The sequence below is a fragment of the Sciurus vulgaris genome, assembly GCF_902686455.1.
Source record: "Sciurus vulgaris genome assembly, chromosome: 3".
NCBI lineage: Eukaryota > Metazoa > Chordata > Mammalia > Rodentia > Sciuridae > Sciurus > Sciurus vulgaris.
Window position 1 is genome coordinate 145,370,956 of NC_136463.1, and position 18,563 is coordinate 145,389,518.

The 18,563-nt window shown below is 34.4% G+C and overlaps 1 protein-coding gene and 1 long non-coding RNA gene across 3 annotated transcripts in view; one reads left to right on the forward strand and one right to left on the reverse strand.

Annotated features, from left to right (window-relative positions):
• Positions 1–8,523, forward strand: part of LOC306656965 — a 39,880-nt gene extending 31,357 nt beyond the window's left edge. The window contains exon 3 of the long non-coding RNA XR_013762683.1: positions 7,372–8,523. This is a non-coding gene — a long non-coding RNA (uncharacterized lncRNA). The remainder of the gene's footprint in view (positions 1–7,371) is intronic.
• The window catches only part of TMEFF2 (transmembrane protein with EGF like and two follistatin like domains 2), a 237,046-nt gene that overhangs the window by 128,151 nt on the left and 90,332 nt on the right, over positions 1–18,563 (reverse strand). The window lies entirely within an intron of this gene.

Below are 18,563 nucleotides of genomic sequence, written 5' to 3' on the forward strand. Positions count from 1 at the left end.
CTTCAGAAAATGATATCTAAATGGTAATGTGTCATTGTGCTGATGAGTAGGGTTACAATGCTTGAGACAGATAGAAACACACGAGAAAGACGGCTAGATGGCAGATCAAAGGCATTTCCTGACCAGAAGTAGAAAATAGCAGTTGAGAGTTTTAGCAAATGCACTTAAGAAACTAGAGGAGCTTCTCAGGCATTTATTACAAGCTAATTCAAACCCTTAGGGTTATTGAAGATTTTGTGAAAAGCACCTCTTAACTGACCAACTGTCAATTAGCAAAGGAGAAAATGCCTCAAGTACTCCATTATGATGATGATCAAATAAACGGGCTTTGATTACTATAATAATGGTAATATAATGTATAAAAAAAACCTCCAGTTTTAGATATGAAAAGAATTTATAACTGGTGATCATCTGTAAAATCTACTGTGGAAAACTATGAGTATAATTGCCCAAAGATGCCAATTTATTTTTTCTTCCTCCAACTTTTCAGGTGATCCATTATTATGAGAAACAATAATCATTAAGATTTGATCATACTAATCTAATTTTCTGGATGGCTTATTAACCTTCCAAGGATGTCTTTCTTCTAATTCTTGATCATCAGATTAGGCGATAATTAGGCTAGGAATGAGGAACGTCAATTATGTAATAATGTTTGAGGGAATGCACAAGTTGTAATGAATATCAACCTTTGTTTTCAAGTTTGGCTACCTTAATGTGTGTATATGTACATATACGCACATTATACTCAAATGCATATACATATACATGAATATATATGTATACATAGTTATGCATAAACACATATACACATGCATGAATATATGTGTGTACAGTTGTGCATACATTTATACATGTTTGTATATAAAACACAACTTTCTGATTTCTTATAAGAAAGAGATTTAACAAGGCACATATTTAAAAACACCATTTAAATGTTTTCCCCAAACTTAATCTGACCCCAGCTCTAGAAAATGAACAGTAGCAAGAAATAGAGAATCCGTCTTAAACAACTTCATTTGCACTGGACTCAAGTCTTTTAAGAAAAGTGATCCAAAAGATTGTTCAATTTTTACAGAGATAATGGCATAATTGAAAATTGATAGGCACTGGGATTATGGGGACCTTAGTTTAACATCAGGCTATAGCTATAGCAATAACATGCCTTTGAGTAGTTCTCTTAGCCTTATTTTATCATCTGCAAAGCAGGCATAATGGTATCTATTGCAGGAATGTTTCAAGAATGGATGCAACATACAAGAAGATTTCAACATGCAGTATTGTATGACCTTTAGTAAGTAGTAGAAATTGATTATTTTTTACCTTTCTGTTTCTTCTGATTATTTTTTTAATTCTAGGATTGAACCTATGGTTTCATGCATGCTAGGCAAGTCCTTGGCCACTGAGTTATACCTCCTTTCTTTGATTTCTTTGATTTCAGAAATTTGAATCTGACAAAAAGCCACACTTAAACCAAGTTTCTCAAGTTCTTTTTCATCAGAATTTATGCTAGTTAATTGTTGGATTTTTTGCAGTATAGAATAAGAATTTTTATCATAGACATTAGAATTGTATTGCAGAGGTGCTCTTGATGTGAATCAAGAAAATTTACAAGTTAATCTTGCTGATTCTGTATATTACAGATTATTTGTGTAGACCTTCATTTGATTTTTCTCAATGTTTCAGCTAAATCTCACATCATACAAATGAAAAACTATAATCTGCATAGCATCAGATTATAAATAAAAATGTATTACAAATTTGACAACATATTAGGCCTATAGTCAAATATATCAAGTTCTGAAAAAAAAAAAATACACACACACACACACACACACAAACACACACACCATACATTACTAACTGTTGGTGTGTGTGTGTGTGTGTGTGTGTGTATACAGCTAACTGCAGGTTTCCCCTAAATATCTATTCTCTTTTATTTCATAGCATGGTAGCCATGGAGGTATCCAAATCAGATCTCACTTTAAGGAAAGAACTTGCCATTTAATTGCAAGATATGCAGTTGACTGAAAACCTTAAGCTATTAGTATCTTCAGGATTCATCCTAGTTTTAGACTCAAGCCACATTTTTTCTTGGGCAATCACAGTCAAAGATTGTTAGGGGTACTAAGATCTGGTCATTCCTGCCCAACAAGAGACTTCTAACAGGCAATATTTGCTCTAGAGATGCACATGACATTGACCTAGTCTTTTCTGGATTTGTATCCTTGAGGTTTGCTCTGCAGAGTCCTACTTCCTTTCCTCTTTCTTTTCACTAGTTATCAGGACTTGCATCACAGTTTGAAGACTTTCCTAGTCAAAGTCTGCTTCTTCCCTATTTTATCTTTCACTCACCAAATACACTCTTTGCATTTGTACATTTGTCTTAATATTGATTTCCCAGAAGACCCAACTGACACATCTAGTAATAGAAAAAACCTGGATCTCTGAGTGGTCATGTGGGGCAAAGCTGTTCATTTGTCCTGCAGGCTGGACTGTCATGTGTGAGAGATATAAACGTTATTTTTTGAGGCCTTGTATTATTGCATCTTGTTTCTGCTGCATTAGACTCTAATACATGCATGAATAAATACAAGATTAAAATGATTTTCTTTTACTCTCCACATTTTATATGCCTCAGTCATTTTTAATTTGTTTTAAACAGCTTTCTAAAAATAAATGTTTATTAGCTTTTTAAAACTCTAAAATATTTCTCACTTCTTTATTAGCTTCTTAATAATCTAAAGATTTGGTTGGTAGTTGTGTATCATGTTATACAAACACTAAGGGGATGATAAAAAAATATGTGGACTTGAGCACCATGATATGTCTAAAGACTTAACTTCCATTAATCTAAACGAGTTTGACGTTATTTTCAGAACTGGCTTCTTTCTTACACAACAATATGGTAATAGTGGTGATAGAGAAACAAATACAATTCTACAAATGGCTAAACAATGATTGCAGATTCTAGAGAGCAATTTACTACAAATGTAGATTAGGACATACTGACTCACATCAAATAGACCAAGTTATGACAAAATAATGTACCATCACGTAGCCTTAGTACCATTAGTCATTTAGAAATTTATGCAACTCACATTTCTTGGCCACTTTTATGAACCATGTATTGTGGTAGTGGAATTAAGGCAATGTGGTATTTACAGATACTGAAACAAATCTTAGACCTATCAATTTAAAGGGCTAGCTTTGGTATGCCACAATTTTCTTATTTGCCTAAAATAAAAAAGGACTTGAACTATATAAAGTAATCTGTTTGTCAAACCAAAAACATGCTAATTTGGGCTACTGTTTTAGATATCCAAAAGCTTACTTGATTTACAAATTCTTATCTTCTGCTTGTTATTACACAGAATATTTTGCAAAATATTTGACTAAATAAGGATGGTATTTAAAGGAAAATCCTGAAATGTGATGATATTTTCCAATTTTATTTGTTCTTGCTGAATAGAGTATTTTTTAAAATTAGCATTCACTGCAATGCTATTTAGGAAGATGATATAAGAATATTTTAAGAAAAAATTTTTTTGTTATTATAGACAGTGATGTATGAAAGGAAAACATCCTGTGAATGGTATGTTCAGATGCAATAGTATAGCTTACCCAAAACATAAATAATGGAAAATGTAAAGTGATACTCTTTGTTTTTCTAGCAGGAGCTTGGTGCACAGCTTATTGGTTTACAATAAATCTGCAGAAAATGCCGTATGCTTTATAATTTACTCTTGAAGCTGTCTCTGAAAAATGTCTTTTTGAAGAAGCTTGTCTACTTTAATATTAAGCCTGGAAATATAGGGAATGAAAATATGTTTCATTCTTAAGTAGTTTGAGGTTTTGTTTCATTAGTGAATTTCACTATAAAGAGGCACAAGATGGAAGCAATTTCTCTCTAGACATATTAATTCTAATTTGAGAAAGATAAAACAATGAGCCAAATGATGTGCCAATTTATTAAATTCATATACCTGAAATTTAATTTCTACTGAATTAACTATGATAAAATACCAGGCTTTTCTTTTCAAAGAATGAAGGAATCATAACATTGCAAAAAAATGACAAGGGTCAGAGGGTGAGGCAAAATGAATCTCAGTGGCAAAAAAACTCCAATGCTTTTCAATCAGTTCTGTTATTCTATAATTGCCTACTCTGAGCATATTTATATGGAAAAATACAATGGAGGAAATATTGAATTCATCTATATGAGCTTTAAGATTATACATTTTATTGTAAAAAAAATCAATGACAGGGTATCATAATTATTAACCAATTCTATTTGGTTTTGAATTTGCCTCTTTTTTTTTTTTTTTTTTTGCTATTACAGTTAATTCTGTAAGAAACAGCTTTCTAATTATATTGCTTTGTTTTTTCTTCACTGAAACATATGCTTAGGCATGGAGTTTTGTTTATTAAATAACTTGAAATTTTTTATTGTGCTCCTTACCTATGGCAGAGACTTCTATTTAAGTCTTATGCTCTTTCTGGCTAAGAATGCACGTGACTTCAGAGTTAGCAGGATACTGCTCCAGTCATCCAGGTGAAAAGAAGGTCGGGCACACTAAATATAACCTATTGGTTATATTTTACTTATGCATTTCTAAAATAGTCAATTTTCAATGCTGCCAAAAGCAGATTAATATAGAATAACATCATTACAACTTTGCTAACATTCCATCACTTTTTATCATTTTTAACTTTTTAATTACTTTTATCATAGGCTATTACATTTGTGTTCTTTACACAATGGGTGAAGATAAACATCTCTTACATGAATGTCTGTTAATTATATTTAATCTGGAATAAGCTTTCAGTAAAACCACTTCACTTACTTACTTCCTGGGATTCTACAGAGGAACAACATTCCTTAAGAGTTAGTTTTAGATGATCTCTACTCTTTTTGGTGCATTTTCCCCCAAATCCTTACAAATTTTCATCCCTTGAATAATGGTTTAGTTTGAGTCATGAAATATCTTTTAAATTAAAGAAAGATGGAAAAGCATAAACAATGTCAAAATGATATACAGAATATTTTATTTTATCAGTTGTTTCCTGAGTTTTGGAACATCTCTACACTAACAAGGTTTTTAGACAGCTGATTTTATTTTTCCGAAGGTCTATGAACTACCTACCTTCTCTATATTCTTGTGCCGTGTTGGCAATGTTGGTAAAGCTTTGGACATGTAGAACACTTTTTGTTCATTTCTTTCCTTTTTATTTTTTATTTTAAGACAGGGTCTCACTAAGTTGTTGAGCCTGGTCTCAAACTTTTGATGCTCCTGCCTCAGCCTCCCACATCACATCATCATGCTGGCCTGGAACACTTTCTTTAGGGACACTTATTATTCTGATTAGTTACACTATGAATCCTCATAGTTACTTATTCAAATAATAAAACCAGCATTTCCAGTCCCTTCAAGGGAATAAAGGAGAAGTTTCAATAGGTCCGGGAGAGAGGTATGAAGCAAGGCAAAGCTGGAGAGTTAGTGCTGAGGAAGGGATAGAACCCTGAGGGTGGCATCTAATGTTAAAATCACTGCACTCTTCCAAGCCCACTTCCAGTTCTTTCCACTTGCTAGAAAGGCTGGGGCATCATCTAAATGCAGAGTATAAAGGGGCTGTTCTCATCATCATCTGTGGTTTTAGGAAAAGACAGAGGCCAGACCTCTAAATTTTTCTATTTATGTAGAAAACAGCAATATGGACAGTAATGCTATTGGCACTTTCTTCTGGAGGAGGAATGCAGATGTTGATCGAGAAAAATGTTCTTTTCTGGCATTGGGCAATTATAAATGCTTGATGAAGTGAACTGAAATGAACTTCTCCCAATGCTATATTAATTTGGCTTGCGTATGGAGAAAAGTTATTTTCAAGTCAACTAGTAGAAAAATCCCTCTGCATGGTGGTTACATATGTAGTACTGAGATTGCTCATCGGCTTTCACAAAGCATGTAGTAGTACTATACCATCAATGCCTACCTTTCTCCAGCATATTCCTTATTTCTTAAAAGCTCAGATTATATTTTCAAGTGCCAGATTTGCTTTACTCTACTCATTTAAGGAATGTCTGTCTTCATTTCTTAACTTTTAAGATCTATTGGACCTAAGGTTCAACTCAAGCAATGAAAGAGTTAATTGGTGTTGTTGGCAAAGGAGGTCTTAGGAAAGGGAATGAAAATTCATTCAGGGTCTTTTCCAGCTTTGGTCCCAGGAGTTTAAAAAGAAATGCTCTTATTATTACCACTGAATTGTACTGACCATGAGATAAACCCTGGAGGGGTTAGTTTTATACATTTCCTAATTTAATATTCAAAATAACTGTATGGGGTATGGGGCAGTAATATCCCCATTTGTACAAGGAGAATGAGTTTGGTATAAAGTCACACTGCTAATAGCAGTTGGAGATGACATTCACAAATGGGTCCATTACAATCCTAAAACCACGCCCTTTGCTGTCCCTCACTGTCCACTTTGTGCCACTGCTTTGATCTGGAAGGTTCAGTTTTTACTCTAATACTAATTTCTCACTTAAGTGCTTATAATATTTACTGTGTGTACCAATCCCTTGGCATTCCTTTCTTGTGCCATGTGTACATGCTTGTATCATGTATTCATATGGGTCTCAGCATACATATGCTCTATTTCCTAGTCAGATGAGAACTGATAGAGTGGACATTTATTATCCAACTGTGCCAATCCTGATGCTCTGTACACTGTAGGTGCTTACTATGTGACTTTTCCTGAGTATAATTTTTAATCTAAGTTCCAGGAAAGAAAAAAGTGAAGGCTTTTTTTTTTTTTTTTCTTCTTAAGAGGAATGGAGCCAAAGCAGGACTGTTATTGAAAGAGAAGGAAAAGACAAAGTCACATTTTATAATTTGCTCATTTTAATTTTTGCCTTTTAATCTCTTGATCATAATTGTAAGCATTCATACATATTAAACATTTATTTGTTTATTATTTTTATTGAGAGCTATATATAAATGATCATTCTATTGTCATTTATTTTACTATTTAAACAGAAAACAAGAATTGATACTTATGTATTTTGATGACAAAGTATTTTAAAATGTGTGAGTGGGTGTCTAGCATAGGTTGATTTTTTTAAATTTAGTTTTACATTAGCTTTTTATCCAGAGGGGATTCACTAGGATTCTGCCACTGAATTATAGGCACTTTTTAGCTTCCTTGCTTTGCCCTACTGCTAAAAAATGCAATTGTAGCTATTCTTAACCTTAATACTGCTTGGGTTTCCTTTAAATATTTTAAACTGGAAACTGAAATAAAAGCTCTCTTAGGTTGAACCAGCCTCCAATACAAGTAAAGGTTTAACTTCTTTTCTTGTCTCCTTCTCAGAAATGAAATCTGTATTCAGGATGTAACGCTTCTTCTGAAGTGCTTGGAGAATCAGAGAAAATGGCCCATTTTCATTTTAATGAATCATGCTGGAGAATAAATTTACATGATGTTAATACTGAGACCTGGAAGATGGTATGGTATAATGCTCATAATAAAGGATTTAGGAACCATGACAGTTCTGGGTATGAATTCTGGTAAGCCACTCATGTGTGACTTTGGATAAGTTACTTCAGTTCACAGTTCCTCGGTAAATTGAGATGGAATGCTAAGGAGAGGCAACCTATCACTGAGACCAACCTGGCAGAGCCAAAAGAAGATAAACAGGTATCAGGACTTTACTGTTCTTATGCATCCTGGGATGTTGCATATAGAACAGCACCACTTAGTCAGGCATCATTCATTGTGGATTGTTTAAATGAATCTGACAGCAGTTGAAAGGCTTTGCTCCTGAAGATGGCGAGGTGTAATCCCATTCTAGGCAGCCACAGAAAGAGGGAAACTGGGAGAATGTAAACCTTGAAACTGTGTGCTTGCCTCCATCTCTCTTTCTCTCTTTCCTCTTTCAATTGTGGAATCTTGAGCAGTTTATATCTAATAACCGTGTTAAAGAGGAATATGTAGTGGAAATTTAAATCTACAGAGCGAGAAGGAAGATGAGCTAAAAGAAGCAGAAAGAAAAACACCAATGAGGCAATTTCAGGATCCAGTAAACAAACCTGGGTCAGAGATGCCTCGCATACGAATGTACAAATTTGATCACAAAGCTCTTAGAGCAGACTTTTTTACCAACATGTCACAGCATTCGCTCATCATGCAATTAGTACTCCAGAGAGCTCTGCATTTCAAAGGCTTTGTTCACATGGACAGGATCCATTTCCCAAATGTGATGCAGAGACACTTCTCAATGGCTGCTGTGTTCTTTAAGTTGTTTCATCTTACTGTGTCAATTCCCTTATTAGGAAAATGGATCTCCATCTGACTCTACAGGCCACTGTAGAGATCAAAGGAATTATATTAAAAATAAAATCGATCATTTTGATTAAGTCTGTATCTTTGACTCATTAAAATCATCAATGAGATTAGAAAAAAAAAAAAAAAGCTGAACTATTTAGTAGTTGTCTGTAAGATTCCTCCACATTTCCCCACAACTAAAGACATTTAAGCTTTTGGAACATTTTGTTGTTTGTTAGAATTTTTTTGCCCTCATAATTCTTCTGCAAAATCAGTGAGCCATATGAAAGATACATAAAATTATACTGAAAGTTTTTATTCCCTTCAAAATCACATCTGAGTAGAAGTAATTCCAGTTATCCTATTATTTATCCTATTTTCTCTAGGGAAAAATATCCCTCTGCTATGTTTTTGACTTGAGTCAAGGTTTCTGGGAACTTACTTTAAATCACTCATTATGAAAATTTTTTACAATTTGGATGTCCATGAAATATTTCTCTGGTAATTCTCATCTCTTTCCTCACACATGCTTTGTATCGCCTTCATAACTCTCAAAAAGGAAAAAGGGTTGTTAGCTGAGATGAGGCGGTCATCATGGATTATAAGTCTGGGTATAAAAATGTTCATACTACTGTAATGTGTATCTAAAAAGAACATTTAAAAAAACGAAAGTAAAAATGCTCATAGTAATGATCAAACTTTGTGGTCCATCTACAATATTGTAAGTGCCACACAAATGAAGAATGAGACAACCTCAGGTTCATGTGTCACTTATTTCTTATGGAATCAAACTCTTATTGCTTTTTGGCCTACAAGCAATCTCTAAAGGCACTTGCCTTGAGATATTTTAATTTTGTTAGCACATACAAGTTGCAAGTTCTTCATGGTAGAAAAATATACTAAGAGCTAATTTTCTCTTTTAATATGACATATGAGTAATAAAAATTAGACATCATTTGCTAGATTAGATTCGAAAAGAAAATAATTGAAGTACATACCTTTCTAACATTAAAAAATTCCACATTAGACATAAAATTCTCATAAAGACATTTCATCTATTATATATTTATTTTACATGTGAATTATATAGATTATATATTTATCAAAATACATTTATTTATACGCTACTCTGGGAATTCTAGGGAAAAGAGCTTATTAACAAGTGAGGATGGTTTTGTCTGTTCAATGGGAAAAAACATACAGTAATTAATTCATTTATTTCTTAACTTTGAAAAACACTAAATTCTCAATTATGAAGGCTGTAAGAAAGAACAGACAATACCCAGAGAGAAAACAGCTTATAATTCTGTTCAATAGTATCAACATTGCAGAAGTTATAAGGTAGGCAGAAGACAATACTCAAGTTAAAAAGAAGAGAGAAATCTAAGTGATAAACACTGATCCTGAAGTGTGGGTTCCATGTCCGCTTAGTGTACCAAGTCCCAACAGCAGCTGAGTGAAAAATCACCTTAGGGACAGTTTTACAGCTGCAGGACTTACCTGAGGGGTTGGAGTTTAGAGACAACCCATCAAATCTTTGTTTGTTTAATAAACCTAAGGCATGGTGCCAAATTGGTTAAATGTACCATGTCTGAGTTTATTCAAGCATGTTACCACAGTGAAATTAAAGAAGAAACGAAAAGAGAGCTGATCCGTTATAACTAGATGCAATAAAGTATATTGGATTACATTAGAAACTTTTTCTATATTTAATGTACAATATGTGTGATACTGACAAATACTGTTTCTGATTCCTCAGAATCATTTCTCCTGTTTCTGATAATTTCATCCTGACTGAATCATATCCCTATTTTATGTCTGTTGGCTTCCTCTCTTAATATCATTATTAATAAGACCATACTTTTATTCATTCATGATTTTCTACATTATATATCTGTGTATATATATACAGAGATAAGTATATATGTATATATATATATCAGCTATACACTTGAATTCAAAAGAAGAAATAACTTGTTAATGAAAACAACAATAGATTTATTTATAAAGAATCAAAGCTGAGAAGTAATATTTATGACAATTGATTCCTGTTTTTCCCCTTGAGCCAAACACTGATTTTAAAAAGACAAACTCCTTCCAGTGTGGTTCATATTCTCTAGCTGCCTAATTAAATAGGGAGCAACAGCATTTCAGAGTCCAATTTTTCTGTCTATAGCTCAAAGGTGAAAAACTTTCTTTGCAGGGATTCCGGAAGGTGATGTTGGTATAGGGACATCAATGCCATCACTTCTAGAAATCTGCCACCCACTCAAATGAATAGGAGTTTTTGTTTCAAACACACCCAAGAGACTAAATTATGCCCACAGTTAAAAAAGTACTGAACCATGAAGGGACAAGGAGGCTGGACTGGGAGGTAGGAGAGGAAGTCTCACACTTATGTTAATACTGACGATTTGTAGGGGCTGTATGTCCAACAGTGTGGAAATAAGTGATCGGTGAATTTTTAGCTGATGGAGTCTATATTTTTCTATATTAGGATGGGCTGAATTAACAAAGAAGATTCTCACCCCACCCCACTCGATTGGCAGAAGTAGTGAGTGACCTTGATAGCATTAGATGCACTTCCATAACTGGAGCTACTGGTATAAGCTGCTTTGAATAAAATAGTAGATGGGCAGAAATAGTACAAAACTGAATGAACTTACCCTGCTATTTTCTCAAATAGTGATGGGCCCTTTGCTTTCTAGGCAAACTCAAGGACTCAAGTTTCTTCCCTATCCATATTTCATGCTTTCCCACCTTTTATCTTCTAATTTATGCTATTTCTTTTGTCTAAAGTATTTTTTTCTTCGGCTATCTCTGAATATACAAAACTTATCTTACACATTTCAAGTATAATCTCCAAAATATCTTTTGTTCTTAGCTTTCTGCATCCCTTGTTCCTTCTTCCAGAAATAAGTCTTTCTCTTCTGAGCTCTGGAACACTATCTACTGCTAACTCGGACTAGCAATCATGTTTGCCCTGGTGATAGGTTTAATTAATGGGTATGTGATCTCATAACCCTCAATGAATTCTTTACTGTTAAGATTTTTCTCTATTTTATATTTGTATTCCTTAATCCATTTACCATAGTAGGCACGCAGTAAATATATGCTTAATAAATAAATTATTGAAAATTGAGATAAAAGTGACACTTGGGGATTGAATCAGCCAACTGCTCCAATTTTTCACTGAATGTAGGATATGTAGACAAAGCCCCTTTTCCCTGAACTCCAGTGCAGTGTTTCCTAACCTCCTTTCCTTTTCTTTTTAAATCCCTCCAGGCTCACATACAGCCTTTCTCCCCAACCCCACCCAAACATTGCCCTACTTGACCTAGTTACTGTGGTAGAAGAATTAGGTAAGCAGCCGAGGGACCAGCAATCTTTTCTTTTTTTTCTCCCAAAGGTGAGGATGACTGAATATTGCTCTCTAGATGGCAGAGAAATTTGCTTGTGAAATTCTTTGATAATCCTGGAGAGCATAGGCTCTAAGAGAAGAGATTTTCTCCTCTTTCCGAGTGGTTCTTAAAGTCAGCATCACCCTTAGAGTCTTCTTCGACAATCCCCTTTCCTTTCTCCATTACCTGATATTTATGACTGTATTTTCTGAGAATAGCAACTTCAGATTAGGTCTGCCTCTGGGTTCCTAGCCAGAGGAACCAGACTGAGCCTGCAGGGTGCTTTCAATTGTGCTGTGGCCAGCATGCTGTGATGGTACTACAGAGGCTGGGTTTGAGTTTAACTTATTCTGTTTTAAGCCCTGTGAATTGACGGAAGCTCCCCTACATTTTTTCCCTCATCTTTAAAATGGAAAGGTTTACTTTATGGCATTGCTAAGATGAGCAGCATAATGCCTAGAACACGGTAACCCTTAAGCTGAAGAAAGGGTCCCTCCTGTTTCCTGAATTACCACATTCCTTTCTTCCTCCATGACTCAATCTCCCTAAGATGTCTTCCTTTCTATTTTCTCCTTCTTAAGAAAGTTGTATTAAATCATCAGTTGACTATGAAATTTTCCTATGTAATTCTATCCATAACTGATATGCTTTTCTGTTAACATCAGTTATTTTCTGTATCCTGCAAATCAGAAATGCTATGTAATTATCATGTAGTCTTTCCTACTACTTTGTATGGTAAATTAGGTTGTCATATCGTTGAGGACAGAGTCATAGTTGATGGCCATGTGCTCTTGCTGGGACCTAGCCTAGTACTAGCCATAGAAAGTAAACAATAAGCATTTATTGACTCAACAATTGAAGGAAATACTAAAAGACAAAAACTGTATATTCATTAGCGGAGTGACTCTGAGCTTTCCCAGAATTGTTTATTATTGTTCTGGATTGCTAATTTTAAGCATGACAAAAATGCACTAGTTCATTCATAAAGTTCATTGGCATCATGACATGTCTTCAATCTGTAGTTAAATATCATCACAGCCAAATACAGTGATATAATAAAAAGCAATCTATTATCATAATAAGTTATCAGGAGTGAAATCACTCACAATGGCAGTTTCTTGACATCGTGCCATGCCCAGACTCTCCCCCCACAATGTGCGGCATAAGCTAATTTACATGTTTTCTGTATGAAGAAGAATCAAGGCAATTCAATCATTGATGCAGGAACACCAGGAGTACCTCAAAAATGAAATATCATATTGTGCCCACTCCATTCAAGATGCAACCCAGACATGGGCATTTGCTTATTAATTTATTACAGTGTTAATTCTGAAAATACTTATCTCCATAGTCTAAGTGCCACAGGTAGTTGAACAGCCAAACTAGTGTAAGAAATTGAATAGAGCAGGTATGATGGCCCTGGCGGCTCATTAGTTATACATGGATTTTTTTTTTTTTTATAGGATAAGAAAGACTTCATTGCTGTGACAAGAAGTTATTCATCTACATTTTAAAACTGGCAAGACATTACCGATTTCATGGTTCTCTTGCTGTCACTCAGCATGCCATGACTCCAGTGCTCTGTTAATGTGTTGAAAACATTACATGAGGGAGATGGTGAAAGCAGCATCTGTCTCACACACTCAAGCTGTGTGCTCTTTCGCCTCCAGTCCTTTGGACATTGTTGTCAACTCTCTGCTCCCCAGACTCCTACTCTAAGTGGTATCACACCTGCTGCAAGGCTTAAGGATTCTCTGCAGTCAACTCCTGGTGGTACTTGTGGGAGGTTCCTGTGTGTGTGGCTGTTTAATGCTTTGATGGTTGTTTAATGGCTCCTCTCAAACACCTATTCCTGAATGAGTTGCAAACCCCAGCCAAAGTAAAGGGCACATAGTAGCAGAAGCATCAGGGAAACCATGGAGACTATCGAGACAGAAGAGTGGTTACCTGAATAGTCCCAACCCCCCAGGTCAACACTGTCACATCAGCTATTAAATTTATAATTGCATGAAGGAAAGAAAAGGATAGAGCATTAGCACTCAAAAAAGACAGAGAAAAAAAAAATGTTTACTTTCTTTGCTTGTCTGCAATCAAGAAAGAAGCTTATTCATGCATTTTAAATTAAACCCTTATTTTAATAGCTAAACACAAAGAGCAAATACTCAGAAAGTGAACTGTCTCTGTAACATTTGCTGGGAGAGTTTTACATGCTAAAGTTGGCATTCTAGTTTTATTATGTCACTTTGTAGGCAAGAAAATTAGATTTTTTTCAAATGCAATTTATCTGAAGGAAAAATATTAATTTAGAGGTTATTATCATAGTACTGAATTTCAATGTAATTCTACAACTTGTTAAAAACCATGAACTGCTATGTGTATTTCATTCCAAAGTATCCAAAAATTGGTGGGTTCAGGGATGGGGATAAAATTTCTGAGGTCCAGTGACTTCTCCATGCTGAAACCCTGTTCTCCTAGCAGACAGGTATTGCTGCCTCCACAGGATGTTTATTTTCTATGACAGCATAGTTTCTTCCTTTTTAGAGACTTTTAGTACCTATGGGTTGCTTTCTTGATCATAAATTTAAGTAAATGAAGTCCAGATACTTGCCCAGGATTGAACCCTCAAATTTCAGATCTTTTCCTCTTATTAAAGCTTGTTGCAAGAACTGATTTTCCCTGAAGCCTGACTGGGTATTTACTGCAAGTGAAAATTACACCAAGTATGTAGTATTCAAAGAAAATGGATAAAATATCTGGAATTAAAAAAAAATCTGGGGACTATATACATGATCAATAATAGAATGTTCCATATTTTACAGAAGTTTGAAGTGTTCCCAATGACCAACATTTTTGTTTTTTCATTGATTGGGGACTGAGTAGGAAAAAGGTTCCTATAGGTTTCTGCAGTAGAGAGAATAATGGTTCATCCAAAATGTCCACCTCCAGATCCCTAGGAACCAATAAATATGTGATCTCTCATAGCAAAAGGGTCTTTACAGATATGAATAAGGATCTTGAGATGGGAAGATTTATCTTTGAATACCTGGTTGGGTCCAACGTAATCAGAAGGGTCCCTAGAAGAGGGAGGCAGGAGCAGATCACGTGAGTGGTAGATGTGACAATGGAGGCAGAGAGGAACAAGGCAGTGTGATGCAGAGTCATGAGTGGAAGAATGTGGGTGACCTCTCAAAATGCAGAAGACCAGGAAATAGGTTCTACCTAGAGAATCAAACAGGACCACAGCTCTTCCAATGTATGGAAAGTTTCCCTGAAAGATTCATTTTGAACATTGGACCTCCAGAGCTGTAAGATAATATACTTGTGTTTTGAAGTTACTAGCTTTATAGAAATATGTTACATCAGCAATAGGAAACCAATATAAACCCTCAACTAGGGATGAACTTAGAAAAGCTTTCCTTGCTATTTACTCCACTGGCTCCTTCTAATGGACATACGTACATCTCTGCTGTTCTTCTCTACTCATTGGCCAGGGATCTTTATAAGAAAGGCACTTTCCTACCCCGGGATGTCCCTGCTCCCATGTAACTCACATTTTGCAGGGAAGAAATAGATGTTACACAAATGGACTACTTTGGTAGAAAAAAAATGAGAAAGAGAGAGAGAGATTGATGTTTTTGTGTTATTTATTTTTTGGAGGTAGTAACAGGTCTGGCTTAATAACTTTTAAAAAATAATATATCTCAAATTCTGTTATCAGTAGTGTTGATAAGTATTCTGCCATTTTGTTATGTTATTGTGTATTATCCTCTCTCCATTCATAAAGAAGTGTTCATTTGGTCTCCTGTTTTTAAGTAATATCCCATCTTAAACTGGATTTTAGGATGCTGGATGTTCCTCATCTCCCAAAACTAGCTGCAGTTAGCAATGATGAAAAGAACACAGAAATTAGTTGGATGCAAGTTTCAAATCTGTATTCCAAGACCTCAACAGCATACAAGATTTCCTCTTCCTTACCAGTGACTGGATGGGAACCAAATGAAAGAGTGCCCCAGAAACCCTGGTGTACTGTATAATTTGATAACAAGTAGACACAGGTCGAATCAGATTTTATTTGGGAGTTTTACAACAACTGCAATTATACAATTGAACTTCAAGGAAAAACTTAAAAAACAAAAACAAAACCAAAACAAAACAAAATAAAAAATCAAGAAAAGAGAAAAGAAGTGAAGCTAAGAGAAGAGAAAGGGAAAGAGACTCCTGGGTTTTCATGAATTTGGGGACCAGCCTGATACATCCAGGAGCCCATGTTGCTATGCACAGGACAGGTTTTTGATTTGGTTTTATTTTCCTAAGCCTCTGGATTGTTTTAAAATTACAGTAAATCACAGTAATTCTCTACATTGCCACATGTAAATGTCTTGAACTTTTATATTCCCAGCAGCTATTTTTGAATGTACTTATTAGTAATTTGGCTTGAATGGAACCTATTCATTTTATCGAAATAAATGCTTGAAAAGGAGAAATATTAAGACTTTGCCTGGCTGAAGTTTATGAGGTTGTCTGCCTACCGTGAGAGGGTCAGGTAGAACTCCAGCCCCTGACACAGAAGAAAGTTTACAACATACAGCTTTTATTACATTGCTTTTCATGTTTGTTAGCTTTTGTTCTTATTTTAATATGTGATGTAGCCTTTCAATCTCTCTGTGTTCCATTTAATGTAACATATGACTAAATTCCAAAGAGACTGATCCAAACTTATTTCAAATGGTGACTGGAGCCCATTTTAAATAAAATTCTACCACTTAACTAAGAGTCAAAATATTCATAGTAAATTGTGTGTGAGTGTCTGTATGTTTGTGTGTGTGTGTGTGTGTGTGTGTGTGTGTGTGTGTGTATGCTCATCTCCATTTTCACTTTGCTTTTAGGTTATCTGTGGATGAAGAAGATATGCTCTGATTTAAAAAAATAATTTTAAAACTTGCAAAAAGAAATTTATTCTTAAACCAGTGTACATTTGATTAGAAATTATGTTTGAAATTTAGACAGATTTTACTTATATTCATTTGAAGCTCTATAAAGGCATCTTGTAGCTTTAATATATGATTGAGAAAATATTTGGAAACATTTTTTTCCTCCCCTCTACTAACTGTTAAATTCACTCTTAAGAATTATTATACTTTCTATTTCTGTCTTGATTTGCAAAGGGCATGGTAATCAATAATAACTGTAAAATAATGTGTAACAATTAGTTTTTCTTGCATGCTCATAATTTGTGTTGACATCAGTTGGCATTAGGTAATGTATATACTGGAGATGGGGAAATTAAACTGCCAATAATTAAGTTTCAGACTCACTGCTATTACCAACATGTTTTGACTTTAAAGAATTTCTTGAAACTTTGTATTTAGCCTCCCACTAGCAACTGAAATGGATATATTTTCTCTTAAAACTCAGCAAATTTCTGGTCATCATGACTTCCTTAAAAATAAGATGAGCCAATATATTTGAGGTTTACTTGAGTGCATGTGTCTATATCAAAACCGATATAGATGATCTCTTCATATTCACTCATAGGACAAATTTAATAGTTACTAGAGAGAAGAAAAGAACTTCCAAATATTTTCTTAATCAAATATTAAAATCACAAGATGCATTTAAGGGGCTTTGAATGAATATAAAATCTGGCTGAATTTTCAAACATGACAGCTCAATCAGTAAATCTACTTGAGTAAGACTGTATTTTCACGTTTCTGCAAGTACAACAGTTGATCAGAAGAAGCTACCTTTAGACATCAGTGTTAACTCTCCCCAAATGGACATGGTTTTCTACAACCATGCATGATCAGACAAGTTAAATTATCTTCCTCAAGCATTCCTTTCTTGCCTTTATTATGTCATGAATAGGTAGGTATGTTATGGTCTTCTTATTTTCCCTTTTACAGTTTTTTGCCATAAGGTTCCTAGTCATTCTGCAGACAGGAGAGTACCATGTCAGTTTCTTCTGATTCTACAACAATTGAACCTAGAAGGCAACTAAGGGGAGAGGAACAGCTGAAGCCATAAAGAAGTCTATGTTTTAAGGCTTAGTTTCAGGTTTGACAATATTTTATAGCTAAAACCCTGGAGAGGACAAGCCCTGATTTTATTCTTAAACTATTTAGGCTTAGAATTTGCTGCTTGTTTTACCAGTGAACCTAAACTGTCAAGGATCAACTATAATTAAAATCATAGTTTAAGAAGAAATAGAATTCAATTTCTTTCAGTACCATATTTAATGGAGATGGTGAAGAATTTTGCAAATACAAATATAAGAAGTAAAAACTGATCCCTGTTAATGTAAACATGGAAATATAACTTTCCAGCTAGATGTTTCCTGCGATGCTTGTGAAGGTATTATCTCATGCATACAACACAGCAATGAGTCCTTAAGGAGGTTTTGAAATAATAACATCATAGAATTCAGTGGGGGAAAAATATGGATGTCTTGAAAATCAAATTCTAAATATGTGCTTCTTAATGGCAAATGAAAACATGTTATTCCAATTTAATTTTCATAAGTGCTCAAATATTAAAATATAAAATTATGGGGAAACTCAATAAACCCAAATTTTTTTCTGTAGCAAAAATACATACTGTATAGAATTTTGTCACTAATGACATTTCAAAATAATTCTGGGGAAAAACTAATGGCAAACTAAGAAATTATCAGAGTTATTGAATGTATGACTTGTAGTTCAGACTAGTTTTTCTGTATTCTGAAAATAAAAATCTTCAGTACCTTATGTTAGCCATGAAATAAATGAGAAATAACTAATGCCAAAATATTAAGAAGGCATGATAAGCAAATAAAATATATATAAGAAAAATATCCTTCAT